Genomic DNA, 23206 nt, shown 5'->3' with positions numbered 1-23206 from the left:
GATGCCCACCAAGATCTTGCTTGCAGTACTTTATGTTGCATCATGTCTATATATATTCCATCTACACATATTGAAATATAAAAACAAAAACAATGACAATGAAAATAATTGGATGACACACAACAAAAAAAGGCCTGATTTGGGGAAGACTCTCTGACAATAGACAACTGAATACAGTAGGGCTTTATTAGCTCCTGCCTAGCCAAGGAAGAATGTCTTATAAACAGTCTATACAAAAGCATGAGCAGAGAGTTAAAGAAGATTTTTTAGGCAAAAAAAATAGCATCCTTTCATTTTAAGATGATAAATAAAGGCATTCTTCCAGAGAGGGGCCAACTCAGTTCATTTTGAGTTTGTTGGGTTTAACCCATATGCATTACTACACCGAACTGGATCTCAAATAACCTTTATATCAGAGTAAGTTCTTTTCCATGTTCACTTCTAGTCACTGAAAACAAACAAATAATATATCACAAAACAACTTACCAGATTCTCTGTAGCAACCCTCAAAGTTTGGTTTGATTTGCTTTGAAGACCAGCCCTAAATGAAACTGGGCTCCTTGAAAACCATGTGAAAATGTAGAGAAAACCTGAAATGAAACTGGGCTCTCCAAAAACCATGCGAAAATGCTCCAAAACCCTGAAATGAAACTAGGCACGGGAAAGACGTAAAATGACAAATGTTTTTTTCCTTTGCTCATGTATAAGCCCTATGTTGGTTGAAATTTTGACCAACATTTCGACCACCCTAAATTTATTTAGTTGATGGTCAAAAATTTTGGTGGAAAAATGATGTTAAATGTCGTAGTGCATGTAGGATTTTGAGAAGCACAAAGCTAGGATACTCAACTACTGGACCATCTCCACTATATAATCATGAGATTATTGACATGCCATTCTTGAGATCTTAGACAAAAAATGGACTAGGATGAATTCTACTACTATATTCTTTGAGATTGCTTCAAGATTCTTGACCACATATCTAGATATCATGCAAGAGTGTCTCCATGTTCAAGAGTTGGCCTTATTTGTACTCATAAAAATATTGGTCCTCCTATCTTGGATTATGCTTTGCAACAATACATGATTAATTTTGTTGAATGATTATTATGTTTTATATTTTATGACATTGATGAATATGGCACTCTTGAAGATTTTTTTTCATCGACAAATTTTCGTTAAATATGTGACCACCATTAGGAGGCTATGAAGAAAATTAGTGAAATCATAGAAGTAATGGTGGTTCCTTCCATGGTTGTACCTTTGGATCATTTTAAAGATACCTATAGGCTTACTTCTTTTCTCAAGATTGTTTATGTTCCACCCCTCCTCATCTGAGCTATTGTTAGATCACTCCTCGAGGTTAGTTCAAGTTTGTGGTGGATGGAATGTGATCTTCTAGTGTCAAAATGTGAAGTTCTAATTATTAGTCTTCCTCAGTTTCTTTTGCTATTTTCCTCTTTCCTTTTCTTCCTATCTACTTCTTGTGCCTTAGTATTTCTTTAGTAAAATGCAAATTCTATTGTACTTATTCTAAGTATTAGATGCCATGATATTAGACTTAAGGATACTTGTTTTTTTTAATCTACAAAATCAAAATGTTAAATACTTGATTTTAGGTTATTGGGTGGTAGGGTGACTTATTTTGAGCTTGTCATCTTGATTCTTTGAACAATATATTTCTTTATAAAAGTTCAGACTTTTTTTTTTTAAAGATTTCAAATATGAAATAAAGATTAAAAAAATTTCCCCTTATTATAAAGATTCATTTTCCCCCTTTTCTTTTATTATACTTACAGATAATACTGCAAAAATTTGATAACATCATACTTATGTTTCATTCAATCATGCTATTTCTGAATTCTATTCTTTCATTTTGTTCATTTAAGTCCACTAGAATATTATAGATTTTGCCAAAGCAGTTCTAAACAATACAACCATTGGATATATTCATAAAACCATTGAATTTCTTTTGTCTTTCTATCGCAATGTAGTGATGACTATACTCTTCACTTTATGAATACCATGTAATATAAATATATTGTTTCATTTATCACCCTTCTGTCATTGTGCAGCTTTTCTGAATAATAAATAGTTCATGACTTTATAACCCATCTTATCTTAACTAGCCAGCAATTCAATTGTTGGATTAAGTGTGAACAAAAAAATATATCATATCTTTTGGGCTTTTTTCCCTCCTAATTTTTAAGAGTTCACACTATTGACTTTTAGTTTTTTAAGTAGCCAATATAGCCAGATTTTTATGTAGTATATCGAGCCCTCTGGAGTTTAAGTGTGACAATCAATTATGAATGTCAAAATTTGTATGTTGCTATATTTCCAGGGGTTTACCAACCCATTTGCACTAGGTTTTACGAAACAACTCTTTTTCAAAATAGATTTCTTTGCCCACAGAAAATGCAAGAATTGGTTGTTAAGGATCATGACTTATTTATTTTAACAATATAAAGATATGTCATTTTAGTGAAGGGATTAAAAATGCAAAATCTGGAGTGGGTCGATAGTGTGATGTTTATAGTCACAATATAATTACAAAACTCACTAAAAATATACAACATAATTTGTTTTAGGTAGCAACAGTTATAAAGGGAATAATTTGGCTACTTATTGGTTGGAGTAGTATATATAAGGGATCTCTACATCCTGTTTTAATCTCACAATTTGAGTATGAGAAGAATAAGAATGGAGAAAGTTGGGGCAAGAGAGTGGAAGGTGAAGAGCTCTAAACCAATCATGGTGGCCCCTTCTTTGCCTACACCCAAAACTATTCTCCCCCTCTCCTCTATTGATAACTTAGCCATGTTAAGAAGACATATCTTTACTTCCTTATTAGTTTGCAATGCTCATGCCAATATTTTTGTTGATCTTGCAAAAAAAATTAGAGAGGCTCTCTCCAAAGTGTTGATGTCTTATTTTCCCTTGGTTGGGAGGCTCAGGGGAGTTTGAAGTGGATTGCATAGGTGAGGGCGCTCTGTTTGTGGAAGCAATGGCAGATAACACTCTTTCAGCCTTGGGAGATTTGGATGATGGAAACCCATCATTTCAATAGCTGCTTTATTCACTTCCACCTATTACAACTCCTATCGAGAACTTTCATCTTCTAGTTGTTCAGGTAATTCTTCGCTTTTCTTTTTTATTTATAGAAAAGTGAAGGATTAAGTTTATCTCCTTTAGAAAGTGTTTTATCTTTGGGATTGGGGTCGAGGAGAAGGAACAACTTAAACATCACACACTAAGCTTAATTCCTAGACCAAAGTGTTAAATAGTCAAAGTTGACTTTTTTATTCCAAGCTTAATTCTTCCCTGAGGAGAAGGGGGGTGGGGAGAAGGGTTATGTTTTTGCTTTCAAAAATGAGTTGGAAAGGTCATAGATGGAAGAGGAGTTTGAACAAAATGATAACACCACCAAGGTAAGACAATCTTATTATTCATAGTTTTAGTATATTGAAACATTTTTCGACAAAAAGTGTTCTAATGGGAGTTTGAACAAAATGATAACAATGTTACGATAAGTCAATTCTATTACTTACAATTTTTGTATATTAAAACATATGTTAAGGATTGGTGAAGTTGAATGGTTCTTAACAAACCCACCAAGAATATTCTAATATTGCTAAGTGCAACTCTAAGATTGATGCCACTAAAAAATTTGGTGGAATGGATACTCCTAAATCCTTGACTCTTACTATCCTCTATTGAGTTGTATTACTCTCTTACATTGGGTTTTATTATCTTGAATTTTCTTTTCCAATTTCTATATTCAAGCAACTTTTTGGATCTCCTAGTTTCCAGTATTTTTTTAGTTATCATTTTCATTACATTTGATGGATTTGTAACTTATTTATTTTGATTTATACTAAAGATTTAATATATATGAATTTTTAACAAGATTTGTGCATTTTTTTGTTGTTATTTCTTGTATTTACTTCATATAGGTAACTCATTTTGCATGCAGTGGTTTTGTTATGGGAGTGAGTTTCCGCCATAGTATATGTGACGGACGAGGAGCAGGTCAATTTCTTAAAGGCCTTGCAAAAATGGCAAGGGGAGAGGTTAAGACCTCTTTAGAACCAGTATGGAATAGAGAGCTATTGAAGCCAAAAGATCTTATAAACCTCCAATTTTATCACTTTGAAACCATTATAGAGAGTGTACATAGTCCACACCAACCTCTATTGGAAGAAGATTTGGATCAAGCCTCTCTATTTATCAAAAATGATGTAATTAAATGTATCAAAAAATACTTTATGGAAGAAATTAAAGGGTTTAAGAAAGGTTCAGAGAAATGAAGATCACGGCTTAGATGTGAAACAAAGATTAATAGAAGAGAACCGGTCTCATGCCATATAAAGTATGAATCCCCTATTAGGCAAATAGGTTACTAATAAAGTATAGTAAGCCAACTATCATAATGGCTTGACATGAAAAAAAGCATAAAACAAATAAGAGAATCAAAGATGATATCATTCTTTTGCAACAACCCAAAAGAGATAGGGCAAAGGACTCACTTAGTATTCATTAAATGCATGTATTTCTAGATAGATTCACAGTAAATGATTTTAAGTTTCTTTCTAGAAAAATCACTATGATTTATTTATTTCTGTCATAACAATTTTTTCTACAACCAATTTCATAAAACCCGATGGAATAGTTGAAGTGTTTTAATTTTAAGATGTTATGAACTCAATGTCTTCCTTTGGTCATTGTCTTAAAATGCAACTACAGTCTGGTTATAGATGGAGAAAAATGGAAATGAAGGGAGAAGATCAATAATGATGAGAACACAAGAATCAGAGCAAGGATTTTGCAGTTCAAAAACACATTGTTTTGAAAGAAAAACATTAAATAATAATGCAAACCAATCACCATTTTGCATAACGATGCATCTCATCAACATTGAGTAACATAACATGTATCGAGAACTTTAAAAATATAGAGAATGAAGGCATAAAATCTCTAATTAAAAAAGAGGACAACACTCGAGGTTTAATATTTCCAAAACCTTACTTGTTATATTGAAAATTTGTGATAGACCAATAGAAAGATCTCTTCAATAAAACCCACACAGAACTTCATGAAAACACTCATTCATCATGGCAATGTGAAATGAAAAAGCCGAATGAATAGGCCACAGGTTTTATTAGGGCCACTGCAACTGATGCCTGCCTCTTGATGCAAGAAGCCACTGGATCGTGCGTGATGCAGACAATTCACAACAAATCTATCATGACTCATAATAGGATGATTTCACTTGATGTGGATCTCTATCATAAAACTAACCTGTAAATCTATGTTTTCACTATGGATCTCTTTCTCTGGTCAAATAGCTCCCTGGTTCTTCAACTCTCGCGCACGCATTGAAGCTGAATAGAGAATACAATGAAATGGGTGGCATTTTCCCTTTTTACATATTAAGCTCGTGTTGGTCAAAATTTTGACCAACACGGGCATAGATTAAAAAAAAGCCATAGTTTCCCTTTCCATACAGACCAATCTAATAAATGGTCAAAAATTTTGGTTGAAAAATGACCTCAAATCTACTAGTGTAGAAAGTTGGTTTCGATACGAAGACATTGGTGTAGGTTTTTTTGGTTTTGATGTAGTTTGGTTGCCTATTTTGGTAGTCAAATTTGGATGTCGATTGTTCACTCCGAGGACATATCTTGAGTATCCCATCTCCATTTTTTGAAATTATTTTTAGAAATACTATAATTTCTTCTAGATTCTACTCCATGCTCTTTCTATCATGATTTTGGCTTTTTTTCGCTATGGTGGATATCTTAGTTGTTTCAGGTCTGGGGATCATTTTCTTGGCATGGGATCTCTTGTTTTGGACTATACTATCTATTGTATCAACTCTTTGCTACTTCTAATCTTTGTTGATATCATTTGTAAGCATTTTTATGCAAACACACTGAGATAAAGTGCCCCTCCTTACTTTTTAGGATCCTTTTCATCACTGTGATTTATTGTACTTGCACTATATTATATAGTGTCATGGCAGATAGTTGATTTCCATTTAGTGCCCTCTTCCTTTTTCAAGTGAGTGTACCTTCCATGGCATTAGCCCCATGATGTGTTAGTGACATGTGCCTTTATAGGTGTAGGTACCTCACTCTCAATGTGTCTGGTTCTTTATGTCTTGCAGGATATTTTTGGTCCACTTTCTCAACTGCTTGTCACCTCACCCTTATCTACATTAAGGGGGGTTCTTCTATTATTTCTAATGCTTCCTTGGTTTTCTTGGAGTGAGCTATGTATTCAGTATTTTATCCTATGTACTAGGTGATTGTAGTGGCTGATACCCATGCATTTTAGTGAGATGGATCATCTACCATATAGACACTCTTCTTTTTTTTCCTACTTTGAGGTTCTACAAATCAGTAGTTTCTTTTTGACAGAGTTTGTGGCTTCTTCATGCTTCAGTGGTTTTCTTCATGATCATTCTTTGTTCCTATTTTCTAGAACATTCCTTTAGTTGGAGGCTTCTGCAGTCCTTCACTAGATTTTTTGCTATCTCTTTTTGGAGTAGAGTTTTTCCCACTAGGTTTTCTTTATTTCTCTATTTCATAGAGATTTTTTTGTGATTGGATACTTCATCATGCCTTGTTGTTGAGACCCAAGTTTGCTTTCTACATTGCTTTGTAGCTGCATTGTTGCTCATCTTAAGGGGGGGTGTTAGAGTTAAGGGGGGGTGTTAGAGGAAAAGGCTAATTTAATTTAATTTATTAAATTACCTTTTCGTCCTTCTTAGGATTTTTCTTTATGCATTTATTGCTTTCTCTATTTAATAATTAATTAGTAATTATTAAATAGCTTTCACCTTTAGGTTACCCTTTGTAACTTATTAGGTTACCCTTTTTGGGTTTCAATCTCCTTTTATAAGTATTGATCTCTTTGTAATTATTAATCTCTTGAATAATCTCTTCTTCATCTGAATATACTATTTTCATGTTTTTAGATCAAACCCTTGCCTCTTCTTGTCTTTTTCTTCTCCATGATAGGTATTCTACATGCAATTATTCTTGGGCTTCGTGGATTTTATTTTCATATTTTCTCAAATCCTATAATTATTTCCTCTCCCCATACATTTTCCAGAGAATAAAAGTGAAGCTACATGAAGTTTCTCCCTAAGTTTAATACATTTCTCCCCTTTCTCTTCTTTTAGGTGATCATATATTTTTGAGTTACCAATGTTCTGATTTGACTACCCTACTAATTTCACTTTGCATGATTATTATTACTAAAGAATCTATCACATCCAAATATATAATTGAACTTGAATACAAATGAATCATTCTACATGCATATGAAATAAACTATCAACTATAATACATTATTTTCATTGTATCTAAAACATGATATATGATCTTATTTTTCAATCACCTACGTTTTCAAATTGAGCAAACCAAATCAATAAGGAGCTACAACAACCCATGAAATGTTTCCAAAAATTGATTTATTGACCAACATAAAAAGAATGTCTCATCACTTAACTTCTCCATATTACATAAAATTACACAATGTGAAACTTACAATGAATATTTTCTTGCAAGTAACTATATACAATTTATCAACCTTTCCTTACACAATTTCAAAAAGATACAATGGTAAAAAAATCTATTTTACATCACAATGAAATAATAATGGAGACTTGATATCACAAAACATTCGAGATGACATGGAACATTGGTCTATCTTTACACACTCAATTTTTCAACATTGACAAGGGTGAAATGATATGAACCCATCTTCACAAAACTTGCATACACACACAAACTAGGAACCATTGAGACTCACCTCCCATCCTAGGCTTTTATGAAGCCACCCACCAAGTAGGGGAAACAAGTCCAAATGGGATACACACACACAACACTTTCCAATGCATAAAACATATCACATAACACAAAACAATCCCTCCCATGGCTTACACATTGATTCACCATTGGAACCATTGAACATAGGGTGAAGGTGTGCTTTCAAAAAGGAGACTTGCCATATCATCACATATCTACAACAAATAATTTTCATGCCCTTTCAAGTCTCTCACAATTCAACAATTTCATGCCCTTTTGTGGCTTTCATAAAGATCCTCCAACATACTACCATTAGCCATAGCATCCTTGAATACCCATACTCCATAATCTTCCTTTCTACACCATCATTTCCCTTATCACTCCCAAAGCAAGATATGAATGATTATGTCATACAATGGAGCCCATACTCCAAGGCTCTCAAGTATATTTCAAGCCCAACTAAGCCCTTTACCTTGGACTTCTCTTCCCTTCCCAAAGGGTGAGTGAAACACTCACACCCATAACAACACTTGACATTCAAATCAAAAAAAAAAATATTAAGAAAGAAAAACTAGGAAATTTCATGAAACACAATGCACATTCATATCACCACAACACAATACAAAGATTCACAATGGCACAACATAGTACCAAAATCTAGCATCCAAAGATTCACAATACAATGTAAGATCTCATAAAAAATGCTCCATGCTTTTAGATTTACAATGCAATACTAAAAGAAAGAAAATGCACATGGTTTGAAACACCAATCTTGGTCCAAGCTAAGGAAATGATATTTATTGTAGAGCTCCCTTAGTCCTTCTCCCAACCCTAACTGTCTCTAAACTTATAGAGTGGGTGAACAACCCATGAATTTGACCAAGACTCCCTAATAAGGCCTTCACACTAAATATTCTAGCAAATACATCAAGATACTTCCTCTTACAAACTTGTCTCCATCTAAGTTTGTTGTATTTGACTTAGTGAAAACATGGGAGAAAACACATGTGACAAGTCCAATTTCGAATTGAAGGAAGAATACATGGGTAAAGGGCCCCCCTAGGCTGTCTAGTAACTATCATGGTCAAAATTAGGTCCCTAACATGTTATACTATCACATGGGTAGCTCATTTTCACATAAAAGACACTCTAGGACCACCTAATGACCCCTCAAAACCCTAGCTAAGTCCAAATTCTAATTTCCTTTGATTGTGACCCATCCTACCCCTTGTCAATTTTGTGTACTTACTCATTAGCAAGGTAATAAGTTTTAGAGTAAAATGCGACCATGACCCAAAGCCCTAGATGACATGTCATTGCACACAAAATCCACAAGTGTCAAGTGATACATAAAAACACATTCCATTTCACCATGACATGTCTCTAATGCATCCTTATGATTAAACATTTCCTCATACAAGAAAACTTACATTTACAAAATAAATTACATCACAATGAGGCTTTTGAACATTCCAAAGATTTTCCTTGGCTAAACTGTGTTCACATAGGTTTGGAACTTGTTTCCCCCAAAAAATTCCTAGGTTCCACTTCTTGTACACTAAACTCAAGCATCAGTAGTCCAAGAAGGTCATATAAAATACATATCATAAATTCATAAGAATTGATATGTTACTTAATCCATATTAACCTAATTCAATGGAATTCATTTACTTAATCATCTCAATATAAACATTCAAAATGTTAAAATATCAAAATCTGCATATCAACATTAATATCTAATCAAAATTAATTTCCTATCATAGTGATGGAATGTTGGATCTATATTATTAAATTAGTCAACATGGAAATCAATTCCAAATACATATTTTAGGTCAAAATCATCAAATGTAAACATCTCAACTAATATCCTTTGATTCAGTTAAATATCATTTGGTTGTTGTTAATATCTCATTGTCAGTATGAGATAATTGTAAAGTGTATCAATTATGTTAGGTAGACAGGATGTTACCATAGCCATGTCACATAGTTTTCGGATCTAATCATAGAATAAATCAATTATATTTTATTGGTTTGTAAAATCTTTCCTTATAAATACCAAGACATCCACCTAATTGACTCATCACATTACATCATATCAAGTTCTTCCATGTAGATTTTTATCCAAAATTTGATAACAGTTTTATCTTATGACTATTAATAGTATTCCCAAGAGTGGGTGTCGATTCATCCTTCCATATTGGCCACCTAATTTAATTATCCTAATAGACCATCAAATACCAGTAACCTGCTAACATAGTTTTCTAAGTTATGGAACCTCAAGTCTTTATTCCATGGGGTCTTAGCTTATCAACCTAATGTAATTCAAACATGATACTTAGTGCAATGATGACTACAATATACATCAGCCTCAGTAAGATTTCAAGTTAATTTTATATCAAAGACTTAGATTTCAAGACCTTCATACCATTATTCTATCATACACAAGTGATAGCACCTAATATCATATCTCCTTTATTCCTCCTAGGCCTAACCATATTCATGTTATTAAGATAACTCAGGTACTAGGGAAGGAGCCTTACAATGAGGCCATAGAGGAGATGAAATATAAGATAAAAGAGATGTAATATGTATCCCAAGCTAAGGAAGATGAATACTTTGGCAAGGGTAAAGAGAAGGTGAGTTTGGAGGATGAGATACCTAAATTGGATCCTCCACTTGGTGAGCAAGAACCACTCCTCAAAGCCCTCAATGATTTTGGAGGAAAGAGCCTAGAAAATGTATCACTTTTCCATAGCAATATGGATGCTGAGGTGGTACTAGAATGGCTTGAGAGAATTGATAACTACTTTGAATGTGAATGGACAACAAAGGCTCAAAAGGTGAGATTTGAAAAATCTAGATTGAAGGGTCAAGCTTTGACATGGTGGAAGTTTGTGCAAGAGGAAAGAGAGAGTGAAGTGAAGAAACCTATAGCTGATTGGAAGGTTATGGTGGAAAAGATAAAAGAAACCTATCTACTAGAAGACTATGAGATTTAGATCCACAAGAAGAAGCATAATCTCAAGTAGAAGGATCTTGATGTGGCTACCTATATTGAGGAGTTTCAAAAGTTGGCCTTAAGATCAAGGGTACAAGAAGTAGGGAGCATCAAGGTGGCTAGATACCTAGATGGTCTTAAATGGCCTATCCAAGATGAGTTGAGTTTTTTTAGTCTCGCCACTTTACAAATTTGTTTTCAAATGGCTAGGGAGGTGGAAGATAAACTAAGGAAGAAAGGGGAATCAAGTTTCAAGAACATGGGAAGAGGTAAAGACTTTAGAGGTGGCTCAAGAGGAGGTTCTAGTGGTAGGAATAATGATTAGATAATCTATGAAGATTCTAAGTGGAATAAGAAGGCTAGTGAGACCAGTCAGAGGAGAGGCTCTAGTAGGGGTAGAGGATCCAACAGTGGTGGCAAAGGCAAATATGGGAACAATAGAAGAGGCTCACACTTAAGAAATATGAAGTGCTATAATTGTGGAAATTTGGGACACCCTACCTATAGATGTCCAAAGAAGGAATCCTCATCCTATGGGGAAAAGAAAATCACCTACATCTAAGAAGAGGATAATCAGAAAAGAGGAAAAGTAGAACTTGATGTAGAGAAAGGGGAGAACCTTGTGTTGAGGAGAGTATTGGTTAAGGAGCTAGTCAAAGATGAGACTAACCAAAGAAGAACATTATTTAGGACAACATATAAAATATTAGGCAAGATATGCAAAGTGATTATAAACTTAGGGTCTACTGATAATGTCTTGTTAGAGGAGACAATAGAAAAGCTTGGTTTGACCAAGATTGCACATGTATGTCCTTATAGGGTGACTTGGTTGAATAAAGGGTAGAATATCCTAGTAAATGAGAAAGTGTGGGTAGGCATCACTAGTAGAAAGTATCAGGACAAGATCTTATGGGATGTACTTTTCATGGATGCTTGTCAACTATTTTTGGGAAGACCTTGGCAGAATGACAGGGAGGTAGTACACCATGGGAAGGAAAAAAAGTATTCCTTCAAGAAGGATGGAGTCACTTATAGGATACCATCTATAGTGGAAGAAGACAAGGTGGAAAAGACTACTACTAAAAGATTTCTCATGAGTGGGAAAGAGTTCCTCAAGGACTTGAAGGAGGGTGAAGGAGTAGGCTATGCCATTATGTTAAAACCTAAGGAGGAGAAGTCATCTTCATCCACACCTATACCTGCAGAAGTGCAAGAGTTATTGGATTAGTTCAAATATATAAGTTGTGATGGATCACCAACAAAATTACCTCCTAAGAGAGCCATAAGTCATCAAATTGACTTCATACTAGAAGCATCACTACCAAATAAAGTTGCATAGAAGATGACTCTAGAGAAGAACAAGGAAATTTAAAGACAAGTTCAAGAGTTTCTTGATCAAAGGTTGATTAGGAAGAGCATTAGTCCATATGCCATTTTAGTTGTTCTAGCACCCAAAAAGGGGTAAGTGGAGAATGTGCACTGATACTAGAGCAATTAATAGAATCACAATTAGGTACAAATTTCCTATTCCTAGATAGAAGATTTAATGGATTGTCTAGGTGGAGCTAGGTACTTTTCCAAATTTTATCTTAAAATTTGATATCATTAGATTAGGATGAAAGAAGGAGATGAATTGAAGTCTACATTTAAGACTACTAATGGTCTCTATAAGTGGTTGGTAATGCCATTTGGCCTTTCCAATGCACCAATTACCTTCATGAGAGTCATGAATGGGGTCTTGAAAGATTACATAGGGGTATTTGTTTTTGTATACTTAGATTACATCCTCATCTTCAAAAATAAAAGGGAGGAACATATGAGATACCTATAATTACTATTGAGGAAGCTCCAAGAGGAAAAGTTGACAGCAAACCTAGAGAAGAGTGAGTTCATGAAGGAGGAACTAGTGTATTTGGGGTTTGCAGTATCCCAAGGGAATTTGAAGATGGATAAGGACAGGGTGAAGGCAATCTTGAGTTGCCTATCCCTAGATCTGCTAATGAGGTCAAGACTTTTCATGGATTGGCACAATTCTATAGGAAGTTTGCAACCATATTAGATGCCATAGAGACAACCCAAAGGAGAGGAGCACATCTTGATAATGTGAGTGATGATGAAGCAGTATCATCAAAAAATAATCTAGAACCTAAAGAATATCGAGATGAGGCAAGATTGTTGAGAGTATTATCTAGGGAAAATTCAAAGCATGTTGTAGAAGTTGTTTCTTATGATGGAAAATTGGACACCAATGTTTTGTTGGATTGGATTTCTGATATGGAGAAGTTCTTTTAGTATGAAAACAATCCTAATAATAAGAAGGTGAAAATTATAGTTACTAGGTTGAAGGGTTATGCCTCACTATGGTGGGAGAATTTGCAAAGTGATAGACAAAGGAGAGGAAATGAGAAGATTAGGACTTGGCCGAAGATGGTGAAAATGGTAAAGAAAAAATTCCTTCCTATTGATTACCAAGTTATCTTATTGAGAAAGATGAAAAATTTGAGACAAAGAGACATGACTATAATGGATTACACTCAGGAATTTTATAGATTGAGAATTAGATCTAGACATGTGGATGGTGGTGTTGAGAAAATTGCAAGGTACATAAATGGATTGAGATCCAGGATTCAAGATCAGATATGTTTTGTGAAATTGGAAAGTGTGGAGGAAACATATCAATATGCCTTGAAATTTGAGGAGATCTTGACAAAGAAGCATGAAAAAGACAAAGAGGTAGAGGTGGTAGATTCTAGAGAGGCAGAGGTAGATCTTATGGAGAAGGCGGAAAATATAACAATTTTGTGCAAGATAAGGGAATATCTAAATGGAAGAGTGATGAAAAAAGAAAGACTAAGTAGAAAGGTCATGATTCTTACCCAGGAAGTACTAGTTCCTACCAAGGAAGAGGTAATTCTTATTCTAGAGGTGGATTTCATGGTAATTATTTTAGATGTGGTAAAGGAGGGCATAGATCCTTTGAATGTAGATCCTCTAAAAGTGGGCATGGTAAAAAAAATATTGTGGTTCAAGGAGACACTAAGAGTTCACTTAGTGCACCTTAGGATGGAGAGAATATGATGGTGAGAAGAACCTTATGTAATAAGGGAAGTGATGAGGAACCTGTCCTAAGGAGAAGTCTTTTCAAGAAAAAATGTAAGATGACTGGAAAATGTTGCAAGGTGATCATTGACATTGGAAGTTATACAAATTTGGCATTTGAGGAGTTTGGTTTGAAGTTGTAGTTGTAGAGGCCAAAACATCCTAAACCTTATCATGTTCCATGGATCAAGGATGAGCATAATATTTTGGTAAGTGAACAATGTATTGTGAAGTTCAAGATTGGACATCTCAAGCTCTGTGTTCATTTGTTCTAAAAATGCTTTGCATAGATTAAGATTTCCTATAAATAGAGTATCATCCACAAATATCTCTGCCAACACAATTTTGTTATCTAGTCCTTCCTTGATGCACAGGCTATTGTTATCATTTGTTCTCTAAAAACCAATCTATATCAAGTAGTTATGTAGTCTTCCATACCATGGTCTAAGAGCTTGTTTGAGACCATATAGTGCTTTGTGTAATTTACAGACCATGTCCCTTTTTCCAGGATCAACAAAACCTTCTGGTTGTTCAATGTAGACTTCTTTATCAAGGACTCCATTTAGAAATGTAGATTTAACATCCATTTGATATACTTTGAATCCTTTGTGAGCTACATATGTAACTAGGCTCCTAACACCTTCTAATCTTGCAACAAGAGCAAAAGTTTTACCATAATCAATTCCTAATTCTTGAGAATACCCTTTACACATTAATCTAGCTTTGTTTCTTCATACTTGTGCATCTTCATTCAGCTTATTTCTAAATACCCATTTTGTTCCAATCACATTTTTATCTTTAGGCCTAGGAACAAGAGTCCAAGTTTTGTTCTTTTCTATCTGTTCTATTTCTTCATTCATTGCCTTAATCCAACTTTCATTTTCTATAGAATCCTTAACATTTCTAGGTTGAAAATCAACAAGTAAACATGTACCTTTCAAATTGTTTCTTGTCATAGTACCTTTTGATTTATCTCCAATAATCTGATCAAGTGCATGATGAATTTTGACATATTGGCTAATATAGGTTCTTTTCCTTTTGAATTAATTGTACTATCTTCATTTTTAATTTCAAATTTAGGCTTGGGTTGTTCAAACTTGGTAGGCATTAGCTTGATAGCTTCAAAATTTGACTAAGGTTCTTGTGACTCAGTTTGTACTTCTTGCAATTCGATAGTTGGGGAGGACTCAGGAAGTGAAGTCTCCTTATTGTTGGATGTGCCTAGCAATGCATCAGGTTTGAAGTAAACAAATCTTTTTTAATCTTTTGGTTCCCTTTTTCTTTCTTCTTCAGTGTTTTTTGCAAACTCATCAATTCTCACATGTGCACTTTCTATAATTTTATGAGTAGACAAATTCAAACATTTATATGCCTCACTTCTACAAGAATATCCTAAGAATACACCTTTTTCACCTTTCACATCAAACTTGCCTTTTCTAGACTCCTTCAAGATATAACATTTACTGCCAAATACTTTTAGGTAACTTACATTGGGTTTGTAACCATACAATAATTCATAAGGAGTTTTATGTGAGTCCTTCTTCAACTAAACTTAGTTCAAAGTATGAACTGCAGTGTTGATGGCTTTCTTCTAGTATTTGATAGCAACATTCTTTTCAATCATTAGAGTCCTTGCACAATCCATGATAGATCTGTTTCTTCTTTCAGCTATTCCATAAAATTATTGAATTCATTCGAGATGAATTCACCACCTCTGTCTAACCTTGAGCATTTCAATCTTTTTCCTGTTTCTTTTTCTACTCTTGCTAGATACCATTTGAATTTTTCAAATGCTTCTGACTTTTCTCTAAGATACATAACAGTCATCATTTGAAATATTCATCAACAAAAAGAATAAAGAATTTTTCTCCACTATAACTTTCTATTCCAATGGGTCCACATAGGTTAATATGTACAATTTCCAAGACATTTTTAGATTGATAGTTTTTGCTCTTAAAACTAGTCTTTCCCATTTTGCCAATTTGACAATTTTTGCATAATTCAACATCTGGTTTCTTCAAACTAGGGATACCTCTTACTTTTCTAAATTTTCTTATCTTGACCATATTACCAAAGTTTACATCACATAGTCTTCTATGCCATAACCAACTTTCTTCCATTTGAGCAATAAAACATGAGCAATCACCAAGATCAAGATAAAATAGGTTACCTCTTATTTGTTTGCCTGATCCAATCAGATTCCCTTTGTCATCTAGTAGTCTTTCCTTTCCATGCATGAATTTTACCTTAAATCCAATGTTGATTAGTTGTGCTACACTTAGTAGGTTATGTTTTAGTCCTTCAACCCAATAGGCATTGTCACATACAAGTTCATTGGTTAATGATATGCAACCTTTCCCTTTTATGCAACAAGGTTCATTGTTTCCAAATTTTACACTACCTCCATCATACTGTTCAAAGTGTTCAAACTTTGTTTTGTCTCTAGTCATATGATATGAACATCACGATCCATGTTTCATTTTTATGAACATGACAGAGAAGTGCCATCTCATCTCCTTCATCATTAGATTCATCTTTTATAGCAATGTATACTATCTCATCTTCATTGTTATCAGAATCTTTAGCCATAAAATAAGTCGTCTTACCTTTTTCTTTGAATGATTTGCGACTTTTGGATTCCTTCTTGCCATTGTACTTGTGGCTCTTCTTCTCATCCTTTCTTTCTCTATTTGGGCATCTGGGAGCAATATGACCAATTTATTCACATGAAAAGCAAATTAAAGGAACTTTACCTTTGTACTTTCCTCTACCTCTAGGGCATTTCTTTGCAAATAAAATTTCAAAAACTTCAAGATCACTATCAGAACTTTCCTCTATTTTCTCTTCACTTTCTAACTGAATGTCCTTTTTTTTTCTTGCCTTTTTATTTGAGTGAAAGTTTAGCTTCAAATGCAAACTCAACATATTTGGAAGTTGGAACATAATTGTAAAAGTTATCTAGCTCAAAAGATGTCAATCTTCCTACTAAGGCATCCAAACTTAATTTTTGATTTGGGTCACATCTCTTTTCTTGAATAGAAAATACTCTAATTGCATAGATAGGAAGGAATGCTCTAATAAATTTACTTACAATAGTTTATTCCTTGATTTCTCCTCCAGAAGCTCTAATTGCACTAATACTAGCTTTGATTCTTTCCACATATTTGGCAACATTTTCATCTTCTCTCATTCTTATCTAATTAAATTGTCCTCTAAGGCTTTCTACTTTGGCTCTCCTTACATTGTCATCACCATCATAGATTTCCTTTAGCTTATTCCACATATCAAAAGCAGTTTTACAGCCTTTGATCTCATCAAATTCATCATAGCTGAGAGCAGATGCAATATCAATCATCATGATGTTATGGTTCTTTTCCTTGGCAAGATCTCCAATAGATAGTCTACTAGTAGGAAATTTTTATTCTTCATCAAGGTATTTCCAACCTGAATCACTAATGGTGGCTAGATGAAGTCTCATGAGTCCCTATCATGCTGAAAACTTGTCTCTATTAAGCTTTATAATTTCTCTCTTGTAAGACATCTTGATCTTTAGCTTAGGTCCTTGAAACCTTTCCTGCAAGCACCAAATGCTTTGATACCTATTGTTGGAAATATAGGAGTAACTAAGACGGGGGGTGAATCAATTACCACTAAAATATTTCTAGATCCCTTGGATGTCAACAATAAATTTTAGACTGAGAAAATTGATTATTTTTTTTACTCGATAAACACATAGAAAATGGTGTAACTCAGTAAATGCAGAGTGTGAATTACTTTTAGCAGATCTTAAAACATTAACAATAATTATCTTGCAAGCATAAAAGAAATAACATGAACACATAAAACACCAAGATTTAACATGGAAACCCAATTTGGGAAAAACCACCAACGTAACTAGTTACTATTTTTCACTCTTCTAAAGTGAGCCATGTTAGGAGCCAACCCTATTAAAGGTTACAAACACACTGTTAGGTGTGACTTTGTTAGAGGATTTAATCACCCTGCTAAGAGTGGTCTTGCAAGAGGTCTTAAAACAATTCAATGGAATTGCCACCTTGTTAGAGGATTTACAACTAGCTGTTAAACCAACTCTGTTAAGAGATTTTAGATCACTCCTATAATGGTTAGAAAGTAACAATGAAATGACCTAATTGTGATGAAACTAAATTGTTGAATCCAGATCTCTGTTCTTCTTATACTTTGATCCTTCTTGATTGAATATTACTTTTCTACTCCACAAGTATACTTTCTTATCCTTCAAGTTTGCTCCCTCTCTTTCCTTTTTCAATTCAATCAGCACACTTGAAAATCACAACTTGACCTTATATTTATATCATCCAAATTGTCAAGTCAGCTCATTACAAATTAGAGTGACCAATAATCATTACCATAGTCGACTAGAACCAATACTTGAAATAGTTAAGCTTCATATGCCAAAATAAAAAAATCTTTCATTAGCTAACCATGCTCGATAAACACAACTACTGAGATGATTTCTTGCGTTAACCAACAAAAGCTTAATTAACACTGTAAACTTGCAAAAATCCTTTGGTAACCAAGTGAACTCGGTTAACACTAACTCTATCCAACTTTCTTTTGTTAACCATGTGAACTCAGTTAACATTTTTTTCACCATAATTCCCTTCAACGCCCAAGTGAACATAGTAGACACTATCTTCACAGAGTAAACTTTAGGAACACTCAGTAGACAAGGAAAATTATCTTGCTAACCAAGTGAGCTTAGTAAGAACTAAGTGACAACTGATATGACATTTGTGTGACATCAAAGACAACACACAATTAGACAATTGTATCCAACAGTTGCATGAATGCAACCTATAGGAATATCAGATTTGAGAGATTTTGTTGGTGAAGAAAAGAGAAGTTCTTCATGGGAAGAATTTGTTGATTTGATGAAATCTTTGCATAAGTAAAGTTGAGGTTAGAATAAAGTAATCAAAAGTATAAGGAGAGTGTTGATAACTCTAGAAGACATCATGTTTTTGAAGTTGGTGATGAGGTGATGGTTCATTTGAAAGGAAGATTTTCTATTGAAAATATACTAAGTTGAAGATGAAGAAGTTCAGATCTTGTAACATCTTGAGAAATTTTGGTAGTGTTAATGCTTATGAAGTTGAGTTTCTTGATGAAATGGATATATCTCCTATATTCAATGTTGCTGATTTGTGTAAGTATCATGAGTCATATGATGAAGTTATTGTATCATATCATTATCCTAAGAAGTAGATTGAAGAAGTTGAAAATGTATTGGATCATAGAGTTGGAAAGACCACAAGAGGAAAAAATTGCTATGAGTATTTGTTAAAGTGGGAGAATAGACTAGTTGAAGATGCTAGATGCTACATGGATTTTTCAATCTAAGTTGGATTCAGCTCAGGTTGTGACACTTACATGATTTAAGAGAATCATTTCTTTCAACCCTAGTGTTCTGATGTAGGAGCATCCTAGATTGCATTGTAATCCTACAATTTTTGTTCATTCTGCCAATTATTGTCAAGTGCTAGTTACTGTCGAGTGCTATTTATTACTGAGTGTTAGTGTAATGCCCCGCTCAAAGATCCTTGGAAACAAGGATTCAAATCAAGCCAAGATATTTTTTTTTTACAAGTATGAATGCACATGACAACATCATACAGGGATCGCAACGATCGCAACGAAAGACTTCAACACAATCCCGGCAACCAACGAATCTTCGAATGCCACTACCCAACTGACACACCCAAACAAAAGCCAAAAACCACCACAACAAGATGAGGGCACAAGAAATGACCACTCATCAACAAAACACCAAGCTGGGGTAAAATGCAGAATCCCAAAATTTGGCTAAGTCTGGATTTCTAAAGCCCTGAAATTTCCTAGAATCCATAACTTATCTCTGAGAGGTCTGAAACCTATCTCAAATGATTTGTCACATATATTAAAATATATCTTAAGTATAAGGAATTAAATATACGTATACATCAACTTATACTTAAACGATATATTTTAAACCTCGAAGGACTACAACAGAAATCCAAAAACTGAATTTCAAATGAACCCTCCTCAATTCAAAATGCAACAACATAGGCTTGAAGAACGCCCAAAAGGGTATCCAGATCAACTCTCAAAAAGATCATAACACTACAAAAAGTGCCCGTTGTTGGCACACGCAGGTTTTTCACAAAAATCGTGTGACACTTTTTACTAAGGGAGGGCGACACTTCTCCCTTACTGAGTGCGACACTTCTCAAGCGAAACTTCTCAAGAAGGCGTGCGATACTGGAAAAGTATCGTGTGACATTTCTCATAAAGTTGTGTGACACTCTTCCAGTGTCGTACGACACTTCTCCAGTATTGTGTGCGACACTTTATAGTATCGTACGCCATTCTTTCTATGGGTGTGCAATACTTTATCAGTGTCGCACAATGCTAAACAAATGTCGCCCATAGAAAGTAAAAACACTTCCAGAACTCAAAAATGGGGAAAAATCGACAAAAGAACCTCCACACCGGGGAGTATCGGATCTACGAAGGCTTGGGGAATGAACACTCAAGTGCAAGAACAAAACAGAATGAAGAACACCAAACCATCTAAACTATAGCAGCAAGAACACACTGAATTAAACATCGCAGAGGACAAAAGCATCATCGCAATGTACAAAAATACATCTCAGGAAAAAAACAACCAAACTAAGTATGCGGTTCCTCCCAACCATCAATAGCATCATAAGACCATCGTGGGTCCTAGCCATCCCCCACGCGTAACATCCCAAGCCACCAACCAGATCGTCGGTACTGTCGTAATAGGGACGTCACTACTAAAAACATGCAACAATATAAGCATAAGGAAATCTAACATGCTAGTAGAAAAGCATAAGATAATCCTACAGTAGATAACATCACCTATCACATGCTAAACAGCAATAAGCAACAGATATGCTAATACAACAATTCACAACATCTAATCATATGCTAAACATCATAATAAGGGAATGCGTCAAATAAACTAACATCATCTAAACATGATATACAAGCATCCCAATGAAAGCATAAATCACAAGAAAGCATACTCCGGAACCCGAAGTACCAAGTGAAGACATCTAGCAACGGTCGCACTAGGACAAAGATCGTCTCTATACACCGATCCCTAGCAATGGTGAAGCTAGCTACGCCTCCCAACCATGTGGCACCTATAGGTCCACACCCGTTGTGCTGATGGAGATAATGATCCAACCACAAACACACATAAAGCACAACATCCAAGGCTAACACTCACGCTAGACAATATCATGGCTGAACCAAGAACCTAAGACAATGCAAGGAGTACAGGTCCTGGTCAAACAATCAAAAAGGCTACTAAGTAGGGGCTGACATCATGGAGAGTCATTTGGAATCGACAAGCCCAAGCTTGGATTGTGCGTTTCAACTCCTCAACGGAGGGCCCCACACACACATTTTATTATCTTAAGTTTTATTAATAGTCACACATTTTCTTTAATTATCACTTATTTAAAACTTTCTCTGCCAACTCTATGGGACTAAGGTCACCAGGTTGCGAGATAGAAGCCCCCTCCATATGCTACCCTACCCTACCCAAGCTCATCCTACGACAAGTGCCCGTGGGCATGCATACTCCCATCCCAACCCCAATGATCATAACTTCCAGCAAATCCACGGAAGATCGAGCCTCGCAAGTCACCCAACAAATGTACGCACACGTACTCGTGTGTGGCGTACCACCATACGAAGATCATAACACAAGGTCAGGAATGAGAACACAATGCAAAGAAAACACTCAATTGAAAGCAACACGGGAAGGACGGATTCTACACGAATCCCAAAGCCAATAAAACCATACATCATTAAATCACTCAATCGACCTCAATCCAAGAGTATGGATTCTACACGAATCCCAATGATGTAGCAAGACCAAACTTCATGAACTCACTCAACTGGCCTCAATCCGAGAGTATGGATTCTACACGAATCCTAGTGTTCACAAACAAAAGGCAAAGGTTCAAAAGAAACCATAACAAGTATAAAATCACTCAACCGAACACAATGTCGGGAGTACAGATGAAACATGCATCCCAATGCAACATAAAAGTGCAAAAGTGGTCTGACTGATATCCAAACGGATCATCAAGTTCCACGACCCACATTGTGCCAAGAAAATCTGAGAAAATAAGGCTGCACGCAAAACGAGGTAAAAACTTCAAAAATTTGAAAAACTACAAAATTAAAACCCATTTGGCCTTTGGGTTCAAAAACCCCAAAAATCCAAAAATAAATGAAATCAAACACCGTATGCAAAAACGGCCAGCATAACGACATAAAATTCCAAACCCTCATCCCAAAAAATAGGGAAATGTTCATACCCGCCCAACCGGGTAGAACTAGCATACAGAAACGGAGGGGAACACTAGTTCTAAGCCTCCAAACAAATGGCTACCAAAAACAGAAGTAGAAATGGAGCAAAAACAATAAAACAGGAAAACCCTACCTCACAGTCAAAAGGGCAAAATAGGAATCTGAACCATAAAATAAATATCTCGCAGAAGTAGCTAAAAATCGCGGCAATCCAAGGTTTCCTTGAGCTGGATCCAACGAGCCCAACCTCGCGACGATCCCATGCCTGTAGCTCCCACAACGAACAAAACAATAAATCCTCATGAAGAGGATTTTGGGTTTTACTCTCCAACTTTCCAATTTGAAAGTAGGAAGTGAGGAATTAAATTCCTCTTTGGATACTTATTCACTTTTCGGGTGAATAATCGATTAGGGCATTTAACCAGCCAATCTAGTTAAACTCTGAATCAACCCAAACGAAAATAGCCTATTCCTATAAATAGGAATTCCTCTATGACAAAGTTGCCAGAAATTAAAATAAATCAATTAAAAAGCCCGAAAACCCAAAAACACATAAATCACCTTAAACAACTTTTGCGATAATGCGAACCTCTAAATGCATAGACACGCTTACTGGTCTAATCACATAATGCAATGAGTTTGGATTTAATAATCACCGAAAGGTTTAAATTAAACATTTAATAAAGGATACGTCGACCATACAAGGACGACATTGGTAAAATATGAATGGCTGAATCACTAACTCCATGTGCCACTGCCAGGGATATAAATCCTGCACACTAAACAACACGATCAAGTGCAATTGCATATAATAACATAGCCGAAGCAATAAATGCATTAAATCACCTAATTTAACCATTTATTTAATTATATTAAAATAATCTATTTACATCACTCACGTTCGCATAAAGCATAACAACGC

At 34.9% G+C, this 23206-nt stretch overlaps 1 pseudogene; it reads left to right on the top strand.

The window, feature by feature from the left end:
• Positions 1-2703: 2703 nt before the first annotated feature.
• Positions 2704-4310, top strand: LOC149543208 (3'-N-debenzoyl-2'-deoxytaxol N-benzoyltransferase pseudogene; annotated as a pseudogene).
• Positions 4311-23206: the final 18896 nt, after the last annotated feature.

Source organism: Cupressus sempervirens, chromosome 8 (assembly GCF_028749045.1).
Source record: "Cupressus sempervirens isolate cs-2001-9-10 chromosome 8, ASM2874904v1, whole genome shotgun sequence".
NCBI classification, from domain to species: Eukaryota; Viridiplantae; Streptophyta; class Pinopsida; order Cupressales; family Cupressaceae; genus Cupressus; species Cupressus sempervirens.
The sequence above is the reverse complement of the archived record's forward strand: the minus strand, read 5'-3'. Positions and strand labels throughout refer to the sequence as shown.